The 18081-nt window shown below is 30.3% G+C and overlaps 1 non-coding gene across 1 annotated transcript; it reads right to left on the bottom strand.

Moving 5' to 3' along the window:
* Positions 1–2404: 2404 nt before the first annotated feature.
* LOC139903145 (small nucleolar RNA R71) lies at positions 2405–2511 on the bottom strand. Its single transcript, XR_011777988.1, has one exon. It is a non-coding gene; the product is annotated as a small nucleolar RNA R71 (small nucleolar RNA).
* Between the last annotated feature and the right edge of the window lie 15570 nt (positions 2512–18081).

Raw genomic sequence — 18081 nt, 5'->3', positions numbered from 1 at the left:
AAAAACCAAATAGACATATCAAATAATCCAGGACAAAGAACAATTAACTCAGGGTAACAAATTAAAATAAAAACGTCAAACATCATGATTACGGAAATTTAAATAATATAATTCTTTTATTTCATATTTCATCGCTATTTTATTTATCGTCATTTATTTTACGCACTTTAATTATTGTCATTTATCTTTACGCTAAAACTTAAAAATTGACAAACCGGTCGTTAAACGGTAAAAACCCCCTTTTATAATAATAATATTACTACTTATATATATATATATATATATATATATATATATATATATATATATATATATATATATATATATATATATATATATATATATTTGTATAAAAATATATAGTACGTTTTCAAAATTGTAGCTCCCTGTGGAACGAACTGGACTTACTAAAAACTTCGCTACTCTACGATTATGTACACTGCCTATAAGTATTGTAGCAAGGTTTAGGTATATCCATTCTATAAATAATTAAATAACTTGTGTAAATTGTAGCATAAATAATAATATTTTATATTCATTTTAATATATTTTATACCCCTCTAGACATTTATCAAGTATTTTTGGCGCCGCTGCCGGGGAACTTCAAAACTAACCGAAAGCGGAACGCTATAATATTTTTGTAAAAAATATAATTATATATAACTTTATTATATTTTATATAAATATTTTATATATTAAAAACCAAAAATTAAAAATTAAAATAAATAATTATCCGGCCTATTACTGTAGCAGGCCCAAACTTTCGGCCTGGTATCCGAATCCATGCGAACGCATGGAAATCCAACTACTACCTCATGCGATTGCATGAGGGTTGCTGACAGGACATACCTGGTACGCCATTAAATGAATTAGGGTTTAATAATTAATAATTATATTTAATTATTTAGGGTTTGATTATTAAATTAATTAGTTTTGTTTAATTTAATTTTTAATTTAAGTTTTATTAAGTTTTATAAAATTTAATACTTTTATAAATAATACTATAAAAATACTATTTTTTATAAAAATTATATTTTTATAACTTTAGTTTTATTTTTATATTTTGTATATTTTTAATCGTTTAATTTGTAATTTTTAATAATTGTCGTTCGTAATTAGTTTTAAGTTAGTTTTTGCCATAGTTAATTTTATATTTCTAGATTTTTAGACTTTGCCATAAAATCCCTTAAGTGCTTTTTCCTTAGAAATAAGATTTAGGTGCTTTAGAATTTTGCGACGCCACTCTAAGTTTATAAATTTTAGTGCTTTTTAAGTAATTGTCATTTTCCGTATAGAATTGCATTTTAAGGTTTAATTCCTTTAGGCACAACTTTTTAGATTTAGTTTTTAGACTTTTAAGTTTTGACGTATTTCTTTCTTATTTTTATTTTTCGTCCTTTTTATTTTTCGACGCGCTTTTTCTTTTTCATTTCTACGCTCTAGTTTTTAGGACTTAGAATTTTCTTTATTTTCTTTAAATTTCGTTTAAAAATTATTGTAAGCGATTAAATTGATAGACATCCAAATTTTCTGGTTCGTAGCAATAGTTGAATTTGTTAGTGGCGAGTTGTGGACTTCCGATTTAAAGGGTCCTGGCTACCTGCTGCATCTTTTGGCTATTCGAAATGTGGGCAAAATCAGAAAAGTCTATTAATTTGATAACTTATATAATTTTTATCTTTTTAACTAATAGGATATTCAGTGAATGCACCGAGCGAAATGTTCACCACCTTTCATACGTTCACCACCTGTAACTCAATCAAGACATCTAGCAAATATTGCTGCCATTTAATTTTTAGAATCATCATCTACTCGAACAAATACTTCAATTCAAATTTCTGATAATCCATTTTTTGAACCCGACTTCACAATTGAGAACCCGAAGGATATTCAGGGACAATTCCAAGATCCTGAACCACTAAACATTCCTCGTGAACCACAATTTATTCAAACGGAGTTTGTCGAAGAAGGAACCGTTAAATCAGAATCATCTAGTGATTCAGATTCAACTAGTCAAGATATGGCAGATCCAGAACCTCAAACTATGGAAGACCGGATGAGAGCCACACGTACGGGTCAAGGTCATGCCATTACTCAACCAGAAGTTAGACCACCAAATTTTGAAATCAAAGGACAAATCCTACACATGGTTACTAATCAATGCCAATTTGGTGGTACAACAAAAGAAGATCCAAACGAACATCTTCGAACCTTTAATAGAATTTGTACTCTATTTAAAATCGGAGAAATTGAGGATGAAATGATCTATCTTATGTTGTTCCCTTGGACTTTAATTGGGGAAGCTAAAGATTGGTTAGAATCATTACCTGAAGGAGCAATTGATACATGGGATGTCTTAGTAGAGAAATTTCTTCAAAGATTCTTTCTGGCATCTAAAGTCGTGAGACTTCAAGGAGAAATTGCCACATTCGTGCAAAAGCCAAATGAAACGATATTTGAGGCATGGACAAGATTCGGAAAGATGTTGAGAGGATGTCCTCAACATGGTTTAGACATTTTCCAAATAGTTCAAATATTCTATAAAGGCGTCGACGTCGCTACAAGAAAAGACATCGACACAGGTGCTGGTGGTTCCATTATGAATAAAACCGCTACCGAAGCTCACAAGATTATTGATAAAACAGCCTCCCACTCGCATGAGTGGCACAAAAGAAAGATATCTTACAGTCATCCAAAGCGGCAAGAGCCGATTCTAACCATGACTTTGATTCCATTTCCGCAAAATTAAATTCTTTCGAGAGAAAATTGAAAAAGATGACTAAAGATATTCACACAATAAGAATCAGTTGTGAGCAGTGTGGAGGACCACATTTGACAAAAGATTGTCTTAGTGTTGAACAAACAATGGAATAAAGAGAGAATGTTTCATACATAAACCAAAGGCCGGGAAATAATTATCAAAATAATTATCAACCGCCAAGACCAAACTACAATCGAAACGTTCCTTACAACCAAAATAACCAACAAGGTCCTGCAATCAGCAAAGACCTGGTTACATTAATAAACCACCACAAACCGATGAGAAAAATACAAATTTAGAAGACTTGGTTCTAAAGCTAGTTGAATCTCAAACGCAGTTTGTTACATCCCAGAAATAAACTAACGAACAAAATGCTCAAGCATTTAGAAATCAACAAGCTTCAATCCAAAATATGGAATAAGAAGTAAGTAACCTAGTGAAACAACCCGTCCATATTACCATAAACGAGGTACATCATTCATTGGTCCCAAAGCGAGGTATTTGACCTCTATATGATACGTTTTATAAAATATTGCATTCGTTTCATAAAAGACACACCATTATTATACATAATACATGTTTTTAAACGAGTGGGCGATTATTTAAGGAATAATCTCCATATTACATCGGTTTCCAAATACTACACACCTGACATAACAGTCGAATATAATACATGACAAAGATAATGTTTATTAGAATGCAACTTTCTTTAAACACAAGCATGAACGATGCCATGCAACACATTGAGCAAGCAATCAGCAGAAGACTTTTAAAGACCTGAGAATAAACATGCTTAAACTATCAACACAAAGGTTGGTGAGATATAGGTTTTAAAGCCAGCATAAGATATAATAATAGACCACAAGATTTCATGTTATAAACGTTTCTGCAAAGATATTCTATATGTTGTTGAGCTCCTAGTAACTATACTTAACAGATGTTTTCCGTGCATATTCCCTTTTCAAAATTATCTCTACACCGTACCAAGTGTAGTAAAACGAAGTACTAAACACCCGTTATGAACTAGTGCTAACTAGCCCGAGTGGGGTTGTCAAACCCAATAGATCTATCAATAGGATTCGCGCTTACATGTTAACCACATGTAACAAATAGTTACCAGACTATTAGGGATATATACAAAGGTACAACTCAACATAGAATAAATATTTAAGTACTTGTGTCTATTTTAAAAAACAAAAGCTGCATGAATTCTCATCCCAAAATATTTATAGAGTTTAAAAATGGGACTATATACTCACGAACCTATAACAATAATAATGATTCAGATAATAATACATGTGAACAAAATTAATATAGCAAGTTCATAGAATACTTATATAATAGTTTTTTAACATTTTATGTTAGTAGTCCATTGTTAGTAGTCCTTTGTTAGTAGTCCATCGGTAGTAATCCAAAATAGTCCGAAAAGTCCAAAATAGTCTGAAAAGTCCAACAGTCCAATAATCGGTATATATATATATATATATATAATCTTAGAATTACCCCACGGCGTATTGTGTACATATTGTCTTGCATCAATCCAGAGACGTGTTGACTTAGGATTTATCAAAACGTATTGTATACGTATTGTCATGGAACGTACCAAGATTATTATATATATACAATCTTAGAATCAACCAAGATTATAATATTTTGTTATACTAATGATAACATATACAAATATATATAGGATATAGGAAAAGTTAGCAAGGATATGGTTAATATAGTTTTTAAGGTGTTCTTCATATGTACAAGTTATAAGTTATTATAATATCTTAATATAACATCATAATACATATAAATAAGTGTTATTAGAGTTAAGTTAGAAAGATTAGATTAGTTTTTCAAATAAGTTTAGAATCATCCAAACTATGTTCTAGTTGTTATTAGTTATGATCTCTTATATAGATAGCTATAAACATATGAATTAAACAAGAGTTTTGGTAAGGCTAATACCTTGATTTAAGAAAGAGAACTTGCTGAATATGAAGAGAATTTCTTGAGCTTAAAAGGCTTCTTGAAAGAGTGCTTAAAGAAGACCAACTTGAAAGTAAAACTTGAATTAAAGGACGTGTTCTTGATTACTACTTCTATGGTGTTTATGGATTGTTTTTGTAACTAGTTTTTGTTGTAGATGATGAAGGCTTATTAGAACTTGAAGAGAGGATATTAGAGAGTGTTTTTAGAGAGAAAGTGTAGAATGAATGTAAATGTGTGTAAAAAATATACCATGTAAGGTCTTTATTTACTAGTTGTAATTTGTTGTTTTATGACAAATATCTAGGATAAGTTAAATACCATGAGGTCATGCATGACATAATACATCAATAATTGTAGATTTCTATTCGTATTGTAACGATCCGGATTTTTTCGACTACTTGATTATACTATCTACTTGATTTAATAATTCCGACTTGATAAGCAATGAATTTTAATAAGTCTTGAACCTCCGGAAAGAGTTTTACACAAGCTTTTGGTCACCCTTTTATTCCTATGATTCACGAAAGTCATAACTTGTATTAATTATATATATGTGTGTGTATATATATATATATATATATATATATATATATATATATATATATATATATATATATATATATATATATATATATATATATATATAACTTGAAAATATGATAATTAAATATCTCATTAAGTATATTAACAAGGTATTATATATACATTTTCATACTACTAATTTAAAGAGTTTTCGAACAATATATATGTTACTTTTTAAACGACGTAATTAACTTATGTTAAAATGTATTTACATACAATGTATTATGAGTATAAATACATCCTTAAAAGTATCGAATACACTTAATAATATACAAATACAGATAAGGGATAGCTATATTCGTATTTCCGTTCATTTTTCTCAAGAATTCTACTCGTATTTATACAGTATTTATATGGTATTTATACAGTATTTATACGCGTATTATACGCAGCTTTTAGAAGTATTTATTATTGGTATATACCAATAGAAATCTACAATTACATATTTATACGGTATTTATACGCGTATTATACGCAGCTTCTAGAAGTATTTACTATTGGTATATACGAATAGTAATCTACAATTATTGATGTATTATGTCATGCATGACCTAATGGTTTTTAACTTATCTTAGATATTTTTCACTAAAAACCAAATTTATGAGCCTATAAATAAGTACCATTTCTAACTTATTTTTACACATTCATTTTCCAAATTTTACTTACAATTTTCACACACACTTGCAAGAACTCTCTCATTTTTGTTCTACTACTTCTTTTCAGCAACTTTACATTCTAAACTTGAGGTAAAAACTCTACTTCAACTCTTGTTCAATACATATGTTTATAGCTATCTATATAAGAGTTTATGAACTAGAACATAGTTTAGTTGATTCTAAACTTGTTTGAAAAACTAATCAAATCTTTCTAGCTTAACTCTAATAACACTTATTTATATGTATTATGATGTTATATTAAGTTAATATAAGAACTTATAACTTGTACATATGAAGAACACCTTCAAACTTAACATATATCGTTTAATCTCCATTCGGTAAAAAGCGGGCTGTTTTGGGTTGGGAATTAAAAACCTATCTTAGACTTTGAGTTCGAGGTTAAGACTTTGGAAATATGTTAATATATGTAAATAAGACTTCAAGTAATTTTTTCATGATTTTAGACAAAGTGGAATTATTTTATCAAAAATCATATATCGGGTGGATGCCGGGATTCTTCCAAATCTGTCCACCGGCACAAAAAGAGGGTAAAACTATAAAAATTACTACTTGGGCTGAACTTTTCGAATTGGTTTTGAAAAATTAACTTCTTAAGGAATCCATGGCATTTTTATTCACTTTAAACGGAGTTGTAATGAATATTTGACGAGCAAAACAAAATCTGCTAAAATTAACTTTATATGGACGAAATTTATCTTATAAAAACTATATTAACCATATCCTTGCTAACTTTTCCTATATCCTATATATATTTGGACATGTTATCATTAGTATAACAAAATATTATAATCTTGGTTAATTCCGAGATTGTATATATATAATAATCTTGGTACGTTCCATGACAATACGTATACAATACGTTCGGATAAATCGAAAGACACCATGTACACAATACGTCTGGGTTAATTCTAAGACAATACGCGTACCATGGGTCATGATTGAGTCTATAACAATACGTATACAATACGCCGTGAGGTAATACTAAGATTATATATACATACCGGTTATCGGACTGTTGGACTATATTTGGACTACTAACAAAGGGCTAATAACAAAGGACAACTAACAAAGGACTACTAACATGAAAATGTTAAAAATTAATATATAAGTATTCTATAAACTTGCTTTATTTTATTCATATGTCGTATTATTATCTGAATCATTATTATTGTTATAGGTTCGCGAATCCAAGGACGACGGCCATATTTTTAATAAGTTGAAAACTTATTATTAATATACTTTTACTACCGTGAGTATATAGTCCCATTTTTCAACTCTAAAAATATTTTGGGATGAGGATACATGCATTTTATGTTTTACGTTATGGACACAAGTACTTAAAATATATTCTACGTTGAGTTGTACCACTTTGCATATCTTCCCTAATAGCTTGGTAACTAATATTTACATGTTGTAAGAATATGTAAGCGCGAATCCTATTGATAGATCTATCGAGTTTGACAACCTCAACCGGGCTAGTCGCTCTAGTATCGTAAACGGTTGCATAGTACTTCATTTTTACTACACTTGGTACAGTGTAGGGATATTTCATAATAAAGGAAATATGCCACATTATTGGTTAAGTATGGTTACCGAAGCGCTCAACAACTTATAGAATATCTTTATTGAAATGTTTATAACTATGAAATCTTGTGGTCCATATTTATATCGATGCTAGCTTTAAACCTATATATCTCACCAAACTTTGTGTTGACTGTTTAAGCATGTTTATTCTCAGGTCCTTAAGAAAGTCTTCCGCTGTTGCATTATCTGAGAGAGCTGTGAGTGTTGCATTCAATAAAACCTTTGTCATGTAATATATTCGACTGTTATGTAACGTGTGTAGTATTTATGTAATATGGGGTTTATTCCTTAAATAATCGTCCACTTGTTTAAAATATGCATTATGTATAATAATGGTGTGCTTTTTATGAAACGAATGCAATATTTTCTAAAAACGTATCATATAGAGGTCAAACACCTTGCTATGGGACCAATGAATAATGTACTACGTTTATAGTAATATGGACGGTTCGTTTCAGTTGGTATCAAAGTGTTGGTCTTAGCGAACCAGGTCTTGCATTAGTGTGTCTAACTGATAGTTGTTAAGATGCATTAGTGAGTCTGGACTTCGACTGTGTCTGCATGTCAAGAGTTTTGCTTATCATTTCTTGTTAGAAATTACCTGCTTATCATTCTTAGTATAGACACGTCTTACTGCATTGATTGCATAGATAATGTATAGACAAATTCATATCTTAGCGTATCCGTTATTGTAAACTTTTCCTGACAGCTTCCGAAAGTTCCTCCTTAATCTGCGGAATCCCTTGTACTATATATAGGAATTCTATGTAATTAGAATATCATCCGATATCTGAAAATCTTTTCATATCAAAAATCCCTTATCTGACCGTGTGAGATGAATTCCGCTACTAGTTCGAGTTCCTTGGATTCTGACAGCTATTCCGATATGGATTTCTACCTGAGCTCCGAAAGCAGTGTAACTGGAATGGATCAACCAATTAGCCATCATCAATTCTGGATGAATTGGGGATGGGTTCGTAGCCGACTCAATTAATGGAGACAAGAAGAAGGCGATCCTTTCCATCAACCAAATTGCCCTCTTGGCGAAGAACCTGAAGCACTTACCGGCGAACCAGTTCGAAACACCATTTTCACTCTCATTGCCAGGATAGCTCGCAACGATTACGTAATATCTACTATTCTAAACCTTATTCATCCACTCGTTCCAACCGCATATCATCCCGGAGTAATAGAAGAAGTCAACGAGCTTCGCGCTCGAGTAGTGACTTTGGAGAGTATGATGCACTACTTGCAGGCATCACAGACATCACCAGCATCAGTACCAACAACACCTGTACCACCAACAACAACATCCGCATCTCCCGCCTCAACATCACAATCCGTACCTAGAGCATAATCTTTATCCAACATCTCTCATTTTTGTTCTGTATATCATTCTACATCAACATCATACGCCTCGAAGACACCAAGGAAAACCAACAAACGATGAAGTATTGATTCATAACTTCATTGGAGAAATATTAATCGGTGATTATGTAATCTCTAAAGTCTTAGAGATTATTTATTCTAGTTCTAATCGTAGATCAGATGGTTGGAGGGATAGAAATGATAGAGGGTAGAGTAGAAACCCTGACACAGAATGATGCGTGACTCACAAGCTAGACTTGTTATACAAGCACCACCAGCAGAACCGCCAACATCACCAGCAGTATCACCAACACCAGCAAAACCTGCAGCACCACAAACTCCATAATCTCCATACGCAGATATCAACACCTCAATCATTATTAAGTATATTGTATTACCGAGTTATGAAATATTAACTCATGCTTTTCAAGGAATTTATATGTATATTTTATATATATAAATTTTGAAACCATAATTTATCTTTTCGTACTAAGCTATTACGTATGAATTTTTTAAAGGGTAGATATTACTCAGTTAATTCATATTACTAATATGCTATGATGTACATCATTCGTTAACAACTTAACAATCGTTAACTATAATCTCTGCTTCAGCTCAATAAATTCTATTTCATGATAAACCAAGTGTATTATTCAATTACGTGTTTGATTTTACACTTTCATTTCCGATGTACTTAAAACCTTCTAGAAAACATCATTCGTGCCTTGCGAAGTTCACAAGAATTCCACGAGTATCAACATCTTTCACCGAAGAATGTCAATACGATTAAATAACTAAGTATTGATTACATTAGCAAAATACTCTACGAAGATTATCTAAAGTTTTAGAGATTATTCATTTTTAGTTCCAGCCAAAAATCAAATGAGTTTAATATTAACTCATTAAATCTGTATTACATCTGAAGAAAATATACATACATATATTTTCATAAAGACTGTAATAAAAATTATCTTGTACAAAATATTATTTGTGAATTTTTTTTAACGGGTAGGTAATACCCGAGAAATATTTAAGTTCACAATTAATATATTACACTGTATACTCTTCAATTATTCGATAATTATTATCTATACTCACTACTTTCACAACGATATATATTCTTCCATAGAAATCAGAACAACCATTCCTATCCAAATTCAGTTACATATTCTGATTTTGACTGATCAGAATTCAAGTCAAGATATAACAGATAACATCACTCTTAGATCCTTACATCTTTCAAAACCATACTTTGAATTCAAAACTGTAATAGAACGTCACTCTTATTCATAAAACCCAGAAATATATTCATTTCATTCAAAATCCTAAATAATTTCATCTTGAACATCATGTGTATATTAACGATTACAACCTGCGTTCAAACCCTTCATGATTCTTGAAAACACTTCAACTGATGAACAATCAAGAGGATGAACCAACCACATGTTATCTACGAAAAAGATTTACACATATATTTGTACACCTGGAAAACTCTCGCAACTAAATAACAGCCTAACACGTATCTGTGCTAGATCTTTTGACATTGTTATTACAAAAAATAACCTTACAATCCTTTTTCAAAGTATTCAGTTTTATCACACTTCCAACAAGCCAACTTCGACTTCTCGTTTGGATTAGCCCTATTATAATATTGATATATACGTTTTCCTTTTTGCTTTTGTTATTGGAGAACCTTTTATATTCCACCATATTAACAGTAAATGTATCAGCAGCTTCATTACTCTTTGGCATAAGTCTCTCCGAAAAATCACGATATTCATTGAAACCCTATTATGTACTCATCTGCATCATGTAATGACAATTGCCATACCAAATATCGGGAAGCATAAATCATTATTCTCGAATTTCGTAGTGTTTCTACGTCAATGATTATATATATACATATAACGTCTATCTCCTAAACTTACGTACTTCAATTCTGGAATTCTGAAAAGCACCCCAAACTGCGAACTAGTTCTCTGAATTTTGAAAATACTGAAGAAGCAGCAAAAACTGTAAACGACCTTAACAGTCAAAAGTTTGATGATAAAAAAAATGATGTGGTGGAAAAGCTCAGAAAAGCGGGTTGAGCCAATCGTGAAGGAGGCTGTGGATAAATCACAAGAACTAAACCTATACCTAAAGAATCTAGATATTCGTTTTCTGATGGAAATCACAAATGATCTCTCTACGCATTCTAAACCCTTACGGAAGAATTTTCCTTATTATCCTTCAACTTTAGATATTCTAAGATATCGTCGTATCTTTCATTATAAATATCTTCGATATTTCTGAAGATATCTCTATGACTATCCTTGTCCGAAATTATTTATCTCTTATTGCTATCTGTAATACATCATAAAGGAAACTAATTTAGTTTCTACATATTAAATTATGAATGTTTTTTAAGTAGTGTTGGGAATTGAAGCATGAGTTAGTATAATATAATGACGCCTGATCAACGTGGTTATATTACAGTAAGTCATGCAGAATTTCTAATGGAACGTGATGATTCACAGATCATACCCTCATCATGTGCCATGTAACACGATTCTTTCATTCTATTTAACCTCTAAACATACCAAGAAAATATTTTCTTGATATTTCTATCTTTTTCGTGATTTCTGGTAATTTAACAAATCAGATCGTGCTATTACAATTTTTTTCCTTAGAACATTAGTTATGTTCATTCCGAATTTCATACCTACGAATTCTGGACTATTACCTGCTTTACTTAAAGTCGAGAAGAGAAAATAAAAGCATGGAACTCCGAAAATTAAAGGAAAATATAAACACGACAACAACATAGAGATTATAAACCGTGTATATCAATACGTATAGCGATATAAAGACACGGGAGAATGATAAAAACAATAATCCCTAGAGCATAGTAGAAGTAAACATATTCCTCCGGTGGGAGTTGACAAAGAAGGATGATTGTGGCAATAGTCAGAATAATGTCAAGAACCAGAGCTAGATTGAGCATTTTCACAATCTTTTGGAAGTAGAAATTGAGGAAGAGAATATAGGAGTAGTGAAAAATAACGGAACGGAAGAGATTAATTTATAGTGAAAATATCAGATAGAGCAATCGAGGCAGATTATCGCATTTAATTAAAGAGGATCCTAATTTCCTTAAATCCCGAAGAATCAGATCTTATATAGATTACGAAGATTTTCTTTAAATTCCTTGAATTCCAGAAATCCACCGTGACTACATCAAAAGTTAAGACGAATCCCTATTTCTTTATTTCACACTTTGCGATAGCTTCTCTCATACGCCTCGAGTAATCGAATTATTTTATCCGTATTACTCAATGATGATAAAACTCTATTTATCAACTCATATTCGTCATGAAAACATTCTTATTATTAGCCATTACAACCTCTATCAAATTTCGGGACGAAATTTCTTTAACGGGTAGGTACTGTGACGACCCGGATTTTTTTGACTACTTGATTATACTATCTACATGATTTAATAATTCCGACTTGATAAGCAATGAATTTTAATAAGTCTTGAACCTCCGGAAAGAGTTTTACACAAGCTTTTGGTCACCCTTTTATTCCTATGATTCACGAACGTCATAACTTGTATTAATTATATATATGTGTGTGTGTGTATATATATATATATATATATATATATATATATATATATATATATATAACTTGAAAATATGATAATTAAATATCTCATTAAGTATATTAACAAGGTATTATATATACATTTTCATACTACTAATTTAAAGAGTTTTCGAACAATATATATGTTACTTTTTAAACGACGTAATTAACTTATGTTAAAATGTATTTACATACGATGTATTATGAGTATAAATACATCCTTAAAAGTATCGAATACACTTAATAATATACAAATACAGATAAGGGATAGCTATATTCGTATTTCCATTCATTTTTCTCAAGAATTCTACTCGTATTTATACAGTATTTATACGGTATTTATACAGTATTTATACGCATATTATACGCAGCTTCTAGAAGTATTTACTATTGGTATATACCAATAGAAATCTACAATTACATATTTATACGGTATTTATACGCGTATTATATGCAGCTTCTAGAAGTATTTACTATTGGTATATACGAATAGTAATCTATAATTATTGATGTATTATGTCATGCATGACCTAATGGTTATTAACTTATCTTAGATATTTTTCACTAAAAACCAAATTTATGAGCCTATAAATAAGCACCATTTCTAACTCATTTTTACACATTCATTTTCCAAATTTTACTTACAATTTTCACACACACTTGCAAGAACTCTCTCCTTTTTCTCTACTACTTCTTTTCAGCAACTTTACATTCTAAACTTGAGGTAAAAACTCTACTTCAACTCTTGTTCAATACATATGTTTATAGCTATCTATATAAGAGTTTATGAACTATAACATAGTTTAGTTGATTCTAAACTTGTTTGAAAAACTAATCTAATATTTCTAGCTTAACTTTAATAACACTTATTTATATGTATTATGATGTTATATTAAGTTAATATAAGAACTTATAACTTGTACATATGAAGAACACCTTGAAACTTAACATATATCGTTTAGTCTCCATTCGGTAAAAAGCGGACTGTTTTGGGTTGGGAATTAAAAACCTATCTTAGACTTTGAGTTCGAGGTTAAGACTTTGGAAATATGTTAATATATTTAAATAAGACTTCCAGTAATTTTTTCATGATTTTAGACAAAGTGGAAGTATTTTATCAAATATCATATATCGGGTGGATGCCGGGATTCTTCCAAATCTGACCACTGGCACAAAAAGAGGCTAAAACTCTAAAAATTACTACTTGGGTTGAACTTTTCGAATTGGTTTTGAAAAATTAACTTCTTAAGGAATCCATGGCAATTTTATTCACTTTAAACGGAGTTGTAATGAATATTTGGCGAGCAATACAAAATCTGCTAAAATTAACTTTATATGGACGAAATTTATCTTATTAAAACTATATTAACTATATCCTTGCTAACTTTTCCTATATCTTATATATATTTGGACATGTTATCATTAGTATAACAAAATATTATAATCTTGGTTAATTCCGAGATTGTATATATATAATAATCTTGGTACGTTCCATGACAATACGTATACAATACGTTCAGATAAATCGAAAGACACCATGTACACAATACATCTGGGTTAATTCTAAGACAATACGCGTACCATGGGTCATGATTGAGTCTATAACAATACGTATACAATACGCCTTGTGGTAATTCTAAGATTATATATACATACCGGTTATCGGACTGTTGGACTATTGGACTATATTTGGACTACTAACAAAGGACTAATATATATATATATATATATATATATATATATATATATATATATATATATATATATATATATATATATATATATATATATATATTTAACATGGTATTATGATAAGTAAGTATCTCATTAAGTATATTAACAATGGGTTATATACATAAAATGAGACTACTAAATTAAGGAATTTGAAACAAGATATATATGTAACGGTTGTCGACGTAATAACGTCTTAATTAAAATAAATACATATGTATTGTATTAAGATATATTAATACATTATGTTTAACATGATATAATGATAATTAAGTATATCATTAAGTGTATTAACAATGAACTATATACATAAAAACGAGACTACTAACTTAAGGGTTTCGAAACAATATATACATGTAACGATTAACGACGAAATAATGACTTAATTAAAATGTATATATATGTATTGTATTAATATGTATTAATACACTTTTGAAAGCCTTAAGAACATATATCAAAATAATTATACTTAACAAAAATGCTTACAATTACATTCTCGTTCATTTTCATTAACAATTTTACTCGTATGCACCCGTATTCGTACTCGTACAATACACAGCTTCTAGATGTATATACTATTGGTATATACACTCAATCATCAGCTCCTTAGCAGCCCATGTGAGTCATTAAACATGTGGGAACCATCTTTTGGCAACTAGCATGAATGATTACACAAAATTACAAAAATATTATAAATCATTCATGAATTATTTACATGAAAACAAAATTACACATCCTTTATATCTAATCCATATACCAATGACCAAAAACACCTACAAACACTTTCATTCTTCAATTTTCTTCATCTAATTGATCTCTCTCAAGTTCCATCTTCAATTTCTAAGTGTTCTTCATAAATTCTACAAGTTCTAGTTTTATAAAATCAAGAATACTTCCAAGTTTACTAGCTCACTTCCAATCTTGTAAAGTGATCATCCAACCTCAACAAATCCTTGTTGTTTACAGTAAGATATTATTCTAAATCAAGGTAATACTCATATACAAACTTTGATTCAATTCCTATAACTATAACTATCTTAATTCGAGTGATAATCTTACTTGAACTTGTTTTCGTGTCATGATTCTATTTCAAGAACTTTCAAGTCATCCAAGATCCTTTGAAGCTAGATCATTTCTTGTCAGTTCCAGTATGTTTACCTACTAAACTTGAGGTATTAATGATGTTCATAACATCGTTCGATTCATACTTATATAATAATCTTATTTGAAGAAAATAACTTGTAATCACTAGAACATAGTTTAGTTAATTCTAAACTTATTCGCAAACAAAGTTAATCCTTCTAACTTGACTTTTAAAAATAACTAAACACATATTTTATATCTATATGATATGCTAACTCAATAATTTAAAACTTGGGAACACGAAGAACACCGTAAAACCGGACATACGCCGTCGTAGTAAAACCGGGAGCTGTTTCGGGTTGGATAAAAAAAAACTATCTTAGACTTTGATTTAAAGATTTGTATTTTGGGAAAATAATATTTTATATAAACATGATAACATATCCAAAAATTATGGTTAAACTCAAAGTAGAAGTATGTTTTTTTTCAAAATGGTCATCAAGATGTCGTTCTTTCGACGGAAATGACTACCTCTTTCAAATATGGACTTGTAACTTGTAACTGTGACTATAAACCACTACTTTTTCAGTTTATTTCTAAATACTATAGTTCGTTACGAAACCATAGCAATTTGAATCACTCAAAACCGATTTATAACGGAGAAGATATGGGCAAAACAAGATTGGTTAGAAATCACCAAAATAGCTACGGGATTATTTTGCAAAAATCTATACTAACCATGTCCTAGCTAACTTTTCTTGTATTATACATGTATTTATACATATTTCCTTGTACTATACTAGTCTTGGTTAATCGTAAGACACATGTACACAATACGTCGAGATAACTTCAAAGACAACAGTTTGTACAGTGGGTCGTGATTAAACCTTAGACAATATATATACAATATGTCAGATAAATCGTAAGACACATGTACACAACACGTCGAGATAAATTCAAAGACAATAGTTGTACAATGGGTCGTGATTGAGTCTTAGATAATATATTTACAATACGTCAGATAAATCGTAAGACACATGTACACAACACGTCGAGATAACTTCAAAGACAATAGTTGTACAATGGGTTGTGATTGAGTCTTAGACATTATATTTACAATACGTCTTGATTATTCCAGGGTGATGTATTGAACTATATATATGGACTACTAACGTTGGACTGCTAACATTGGACTACTAACGTTGAACTGCTAACTTGACAACTTAAATCATCAACACGTAAATAAAAATATGATTTGAATATATTTATCATACTTTGATATATATGTATATATTTGTTATAGGTTCGTGAATCGATCCGTGGCTAAGTCTATTTTTCGACGAATTGAAAATTTGTGAAAGTGAGTTTCATTACTCCCTTTTTACATATATTTTTGGGCTGAGAATACATGCGCTGTTTTTATAACTATTTTACGAAATGGACACAAGTACTAAACTATATTCTATGGTTGGATTACGAATACCGAATATCGCCCCTTTTTAGCTTGGTAGCCTAAGAATTAGGGAAATGGCCCCTAATTGACGCGAATCCTAAAGATAGATCTATGGACTTTGACAAGTTCCATTCGGGGTACGAATGCTTTATGATAATGCTAAAAACGAACATATATTTCATAGCATTATTCCTCAAGAAAGACAAGCTTTTAGTTGCAATTGTTCTATTTACAAGTGATATTCGTTTAAATAATAAAAGGTGAAGACAAAAGACAGATTCTACGAATTGAAGACGCAAACGACCAAAAAGCTCAAAAGTACAAAAGACAATCAAAAAGGTTCCAATTATTGATAAGAAACGTCTCGAAATTACAAGAGTACAAGATTCAAAACGCAAAGTACAAGATATTAAATTGTACGCAAGGACGTTCGAAAATCCGGAACCGGGACCAGAGTCAACTCTTAACGCTCGACGCAACGGACTAAAAATTACAAGTTAACTATGTATATAAATATAATATAATATATAATTAATTATATTAATTATATATATTATATTTATAAATAAAAACCGTCGGCAGAGAAAGACTCCAAGGACTGAGCTGTAAATTCATTCTCCGCGACTCGCGGAGTTTGAAGAGGATTTCACCGCGAGTCGCGGAGCCCCAAATTTCGACTTTTCCTATAAAAGCAACCGAATTCTGATCGCAATTCATATCTTTTTCTTCCTCATTCATACGTAAAATTTATATTTATATTTATAATTTATATTTTAATTTTAATTATAATTCTAATAATAAGGGTATGTTAGCAAATGTTGTAAGGGTGTAAGTCGAAATTCTGTCCGTGTAACGCTACGCTATTTTTAATCATTGTAAGTTATGTTCAACCTTTTTATATTAATGTCTCATAGCTAAGTTATTATTATGCTTATTTAAAACGAAGTAATCATGATGTTGGGCTAATTACTAAAATTGAGTAATTGGGCTTTGTACCATAATTGGGGTTTGGACAAAAGAACGACACTTGTGGAAATTAGACTATGAGCTATTAATGGGCTTTATATTTGTTTAACTAAATGATAGTTTGTTAATGTTAATATAAAGATTTACAATTGGGCGTCCCTATAAATTACCATATACACTCGATCGGACACGATGGGCGGGGTATTTATATGTACGAATAATCGTTCATTTAACCGGACACGGAAATGGATTAATATTTAATAAACTTG

This window comes from Rutidosis leptorrhynchoides, chromosome 3, assembly GCF_046630445.1.
Source record: "Rutidosis leptorrhynchoides isolate AG116_Rl617_1_P2 chromosome 3, CSIRO_AGI_Rlap_v1, whole genome shotgun sequence".
Taxonomy (NCBI): Eukaryota; Viridiplantae; Streptophyta; class Magnoliopsida; order Asterales; family Asteraceae; genus Rutidosis; species Rutidosis leptorrhynchoides.
The sequence above is the reverse complement of the archived record's forward strand: the minus strand, read 5'-3'. Positions and strand labels throughout refer to the sequence as shown.